This window comes from Camponotus floridanus, unplaced genomic scaffold, assembly GCF_003227725.1.
Source record: "Camponotus floridanus strain SB8 unplaced genomic scaffold, Cflo_v7.5 scaffold13, whole genome shotgun sequence".
Taxonomy (NCBI): Eukaryota; Metazoa; Arthropoda; class Insecta; order Hymenoptera; family Formicidae; genus Camponotus; species Camponotus floridanus.
This window is the reverse complement of record NW_020229248.1, coordinates 1,134,402-1,140,606: the sequence shown is the minus strand read 5'-3', so window position 1 is coordinate 1,140,606 and position 6,205 is coordinate 1,134,402. Positions and strand designations below refer to the sequence as shown.

Below are 6,205 nucleotides of genomic sequence, written 5' to 3'. Positions count from 1 at the left end.
ATTCAATCTTAATGACTTCGAACGACAATTAATAATGAAATCTGCGTATCAAAATGTAGGAATTCTCTATATTATTCTTGTAAATTAGGAGATGAAACTTAAATATATTTAATTGTAAATAATATAAGAATAAATAAGAAAAGGGGATATCTATTGTAGAGGATATATAATATATCATATATTTTTTGTATTATTTTTATATTTATGTTAATTTTTATTAAATTGAAATACAATTCTATTAAATACGTTTTTAAGTGAACACGGTCGATTTTTCGTTTTTTTTTCTCTGTTGTGCAACGGATGGACCGTATCTCTTTCATAATAGATATACATGTGTATTTGTGCGCGAAATGCACACCTACATACATATCGGCAAAGTACCCATTACCAGTACTCGAGCGGTATTAATCTGCTGCGGGCTAATTGCATGTCGATTACAGTGATCGTAACGAGTGCCGATAAATACTGGAATCAAAGTGAAAAGTTTCTGTTCGAAACGTTTTAGGCCATGCGTGCGATACTAGGTGCTGGATGGAGGCTGTTTTGATCGATACAAAATATCGTCGGATTGCGAGATATTATTCTACTTTATGACACGTAAAGTTCCTCGCCAGTTTACAGATTAAATTATAGTCCTTTGTATTCATTATACTATTATCCTCACTCATTATTATTAAACTGACATCTGTAAAATAAACATTATATTTATATTCAATAAATACCATGAGCTTATACTATATAATTATAGATCGCATGGAAGTTTTATAAATTTTTACGAAGAGATGTTTCAACGCGTGTAATCCCGTTCGAATTTAAAATATTAAATAATTATTTAAAAGCATTACACATCGAAGTATAGGATTTGCGAATGATATGCCATACTTTTACATTAGCGTTATATATTTTATATTTATTTTAAACATAATGTTGTCGAAAAGAATTTTCTTCACATTTATAAGATACAATCAAAAATGATCGAACGATCGATCTCTTTCATCTTTTAACGCTCGAGTTTTGCAAAAATGGCCGACGGGCATGGTTGTCTTTTGGAACGAGTATGGTTGAGAATGTGGAGGGCAGCACAATGGTATTACTAATGATTTTAGTTCGGCGACCCTCAGGGCCGTCATATCGATACGCGATAGGATACCGCGATACGCGGGCAGATAAACCAGGAACCGCTAAACCCCTCTGCTTCCATTTCTACTGACGACAAGAAAGAGAGAGACAGAGACAGAGAGAGAGACAGAGACAGAGAGAGAGAGAGAGAGAGAAAGGAAGGAAGAAATAGAGAGAAGCAGGAAAAAAGAAAGAAAGAAAGAGAGAGAAAAAGAGAGAGGAAGAAAGTGTTCCGAAGCGAGTTCAGGGGTTACGTCTACTTGATCGACCCCGCCGACTATCGATGATTTCGTTTACCTCGAAATGGAAAAGAGCGAATAAAACCAGGCAGTGGTATATCTTACAGTCCAATTTCGATTCTCGAGAAACACCGATGCCTTCGATTAGTTCGATTGTACGAGATAATTTTATTTCTACTTTTCTTAATATCTTTACTGTTCTATTTAATTATATATTATGATATTTTTATTATAAATATATTATACAAGTTTATTGTATTCACGTTGCATAGTAAAGATATTAAAAATCAATGTACATTTAATTTATTTTTTTGTTTACTATTACATTTTATGTATAATATATTAATAATTATTATAATATATTAAATTAATAACCTAATTTGTGTGTTACAGTATAATTAAATGAAAATATTCACTTCATTGTTGCTTTGAAGAAGATATTTTGGATGTCATACTAATTATTCAATGTAAAGACTCGCGGAAAAGAATCGAACGAGCACATTGACAGTGCAAAAATATCACGAAGAGGGAAGAAATAACGGCTGTATATTCGGCAGCATCGTTTCGGGAGTTGCTATGTTCCCGCGAGGCTGCACGGGGTGCCTTACCCTCTCCGTACAACTAAATGTCTATGTTCCCTCCACCATTCTCCGCCTCTCATACCTCACGTTGTTCACTCACTCCGCCATTCCTACGCCGGAAAATCCCTCGCGGCCTTCACTCAATCATACGCTATTTGTGTCGCGGCAACCACGTAGCCACACAATCGGCGCAAGAAAAAGGTGTCCATCGAGCAAGAAAACCCACCCCCTGCGTCATTCGGGTCCCTCTCAACCCCACATCTCTCCATCTCCACGTCCCTAATCGCAGTTTTGCCGCGATCACGAATTGATCGTTGATTCCTTTTGCTGGAAATATCAGTCAGAATTATTTTAGCGTACGTATTAAATCACCTGCACATTTATACTGGAATGTAATCTCTTACAAATACCTTCGAATTTCGATAAGCGTTCATGAATATCGAATTCTGTCTCGTGAAATATTATGCAATGCATATATCGGAGTCACTCTACAATTACAGCATCATACGCGAAAGATTGAGAAGATATTCTCGCTCATAATTTGGTTTCTTGGTTAACAATCATCATCTTTCATGGCCGCTTATTACAGTGGGAGATGGCAATTTCCTGCAGCATAAAAAAATATTATTTATTTTGCCGTAATTCGACGCGCTGGCGTGTAGGAAGCGGAACGCGTTTTGCTGGCTTAAATCTCGTCGAGTCACTACCGTTAAGTACGATTAATTATTTTAAGCTTTCCACTTCACGAGCATCGCTCAGAAGCAGTTGCTTTTCACAATCTGCGTAAATCTCGCATGTCATTTGCATTTGGCAAGTTTTTTTTTGATACACTTCAATATGCGCTCGCTCCATATATTCGTGGGCTGCAATTAAAATTGATTTCGTAACGCTCGATGCATAACGCACCGATGCCAGATACGCGGTGCAATAACTCAACAGTCATTTGACGTCCGGACACTGGAAGAGATCTCCGATTACGAATTAAAAATGATCTTAGTGCGGTTTCTAGAATAATCTCTTCTATAGTAAAAATAATAACGGTTTTGAGGAATATTTTTTCACTATGAAATTTTATATAATAATATTTTCATCATTATATTTCTCACACAAAGATATATACATCATATTCACACATTGAAAGAAACTTATACATATAAGAAAGAGATTTTTTATTTATCGCGAAAAAAGAACGATAATAATGAGTTACAAGATGTCATGTTCTAAAATTATACGTTGTGCGCTAACCGCGATTTATCGCAGACTAGCCACCCTCTATCTCACTCCCCTATAGAGCATCCTCCAGTAACTCCCTGCAACGAACAATGTCTCTGTTTTCCGCTTCTCTCCCGCCGCGGAAACCATTTTTATTCGCCGCAGTATGCGCTTCATAATCTTTGTCGACTCCTCGAATGTCAGACTTCTTCTTGCCGTGCCCGTACATCCTCTTCCCTTACTCTGTCCGTACTCGCAACCTCCCCTAGCCGAATGTTGCCTCGCTTTCTTGCCAGAGTTTCTCCTCAGGATAGAGATCGCCTTTGTGCTTCCATCGACTCCGGCTGACAGGTGGAAATGGACGATTAAACGATCGACAAACCCGCCAAGAATTGTCTGGAAGCGTTGGCCAGTACTACCGCAAAAAGCAGTCGCATTCAAAACGAGATGCTTTTTGTAACTTACCATTTATGTGGAAGGTTAAAAGAATAGTCCAAAAGAAAAAAAAAGGAATAAGCAGTATTTTTTTAAGCAAGTGCAAATGTTTCTTTCTCTATTACAACAAATATGTGCAATTTTTCAAATATTTTAATTTACTCTTATTATTTTAATATATGATATATAAAATATATTGATATTCATGCAATAAAATTTTTTTATTTGTTTAATTGTCAAAATTGGTGTAATTTTGACTGTAAGTTTCGTAAGATTATCCATCGAAATGCATATCATTTTTGTATCGAAAAATAAGAATAAATTATAAATAAAATTCTTCATCTTGATTATATTTTTTATTCTAACGGACTTGTATAGTTCTTGTACAAAAACTTATATCGTTAAATATATACATATCAAGAAAGAAAAGTAAGTGAGATGGTGATGAAAGGAAAAAGGAAGGGAAGGTTGATACCAAGAGCAAAAGATTTAGGCTAAACGAGGAGGACGATTATTTATGGGACGGTTGAATGGTGGTGCGTTCGTGCCATGCATGGACAGTACCTTGTTCCGGCCGGCAAACGAATGGCTCATTTTCCGTCCACAAATGTACGGAAATGCCGCTCGAGTACGGCATTTCTTAATATTCGCCGATATCGAATGATAAACTAGGGTTCAAGCCATGTTTCCATAGAAACGCCATATTCAGCGATGTTATCGGGATCTGTCGCTATGTAACGATCATGCTGCAGAAATGCGCTAAATTGCATCTTTCCATCTCAATATTTTAAAATTACGTTAAAAATAATATCGATTCTAAAATAGTTTCAATTTTTTTACATATAAAAATATTTATCATTTCTTTTCTTTAAAACTGAAACGCAAACATTTATATATGTCATTGGCAATCATAAAATAGAAGAGAATAAATGAGAGCAACTTGCCAAAATGACACGCACGCAAATACACCTCGCGCCATCACGTTAAATCGCACTATCGAATGCTAAATTTTTGTGGTCAACGGCGACGTTGAAAGAGCGCGAAAGAGCACGTCGTTATTGGAATGGCGAAGGCCAGGTTTTCGACGGAATCGTCGTGAAGAAAGAAGAGAGGAGATGGGAGAGGGAAGGGAGGAACGGTGGCAGGACGGATGCAGCTTTTCAGAAGAGCTTTTACGAGTCGCATATGTGACCGCCATCTCCTTTATCCCCCGCTTTATATTCCTGGCACCGTGTTACATCCCTCCCATCCTCCGAGCACCGACCCCTTACCGTCTTCTCAATCCTCCTCCGCAGAGGGGCAAAGGAAGGAGGAGTGCCAACATACCGCACCTCCACCTTCGAAGATCCTCGTCGACCCTCGAAAATTTCGCGAGGAATTCCTTTTTCATATTCACTGGGGAGTGATAGTCCGGTGTAACCTAACAAATTTCTAACCTTCCCCCTCCCGATCTATGAGAGATACCCCTCGGCCACCCTTCGTTCGATCGCGCATTTAAATCCTCGAGGATCCTCGCCCCGCTCGAACCGATCCTTCTCCGTTCGCGTTTCATCCTTCCGCCCCCGTTAGTCGTTCCACCTCCGGCCACCCCAACCGAAAAGCATGGTCGACCACCACGACCGCCCAGGGACCGATTCTTCCCACGCACAATTTACAGTTTCACATTTTATTCCCATCGCGCGTTCGACAGCGGGGGATTGAGAAACGGGAGGAGGGAGCCTCCACCCTCTCGGATAAACTCGTTTCTCCCTTTCACTCGCCAATCATCTTTCCTGTCGGGTCTCTGTGGTTTCTTACGGGAAACGGGGGTCCGTCCGGAAGTCCACGAAATTGTTATTTATGATATAGGAATTATATTCGCGGAAACGACTATGTTCTCTTCGTTGAACCTTCAAATCATCCTAATGTAATATAACAATTAAGAGATCTGAAAAAAATCATCGTCATTTTCATAGATGAGATAGGTGTAATATAGCTAAACAAGAATTATGTCCGTTAAAATAACATTTATTTATTAAAATATGTATTTAGATGTTTTAATTGAAAGATGTTTTAATTGAAATATATTTGATCATCGATATTGAAATCTCGATATCAATAAAAATTTTCGATTGGCTCGTAAGTTTATTTAATATATGTATTACTTGTTAGCTTACTTATATGTATAATCATTTTAGCGAGCTATTACTTAACGTTCGTCTTATCATGTGTGAGAACCCAATTGAGCGTAACGGAATATTTTCTCGTAATTGAATAATCGACGCTTAATCAAATGTTAATCAAACTGAGATAACGATCGGACAGGCCATTTATCGTGCTAAACCGAGCGAGAGTGCTACTGTAATTATTTATGCAGTCACCTGAATAATTGCCAGAGAAAAATTAATGAAAGATAAAGGATTGCAGAATATTAAGCGTGTCCGGTCATAAGCGCCTGTGGGAAGTAATTAAATCAACGATAAGCTCGCGATGCATTCATACACTGAGAATATGTTTCATTAATTTTTGTAGAGTCATCTGTAATTGAAAACAACGTGATATTAATTATTGTGTCTGAAAGGAGTATTAACATTTAAAAACATTTTATTATATATTTTTATACACAATATAATATGCATT

General features: G+C 37.5%; 1 pseudogene; it reads left to right on the top strand.

The window, feature by feature from the left end:
• The first annotated feature begins 1,057 nt into the window (after positions 1 to 1,057).
• On the top strand, positions 1,058 to 4,250 carry LOC112637086 (annotated as a pseudogene).
• The last annotated feature ends 1,955 nt before the right edge of the window (positions 4,251 to 6,205 follow it).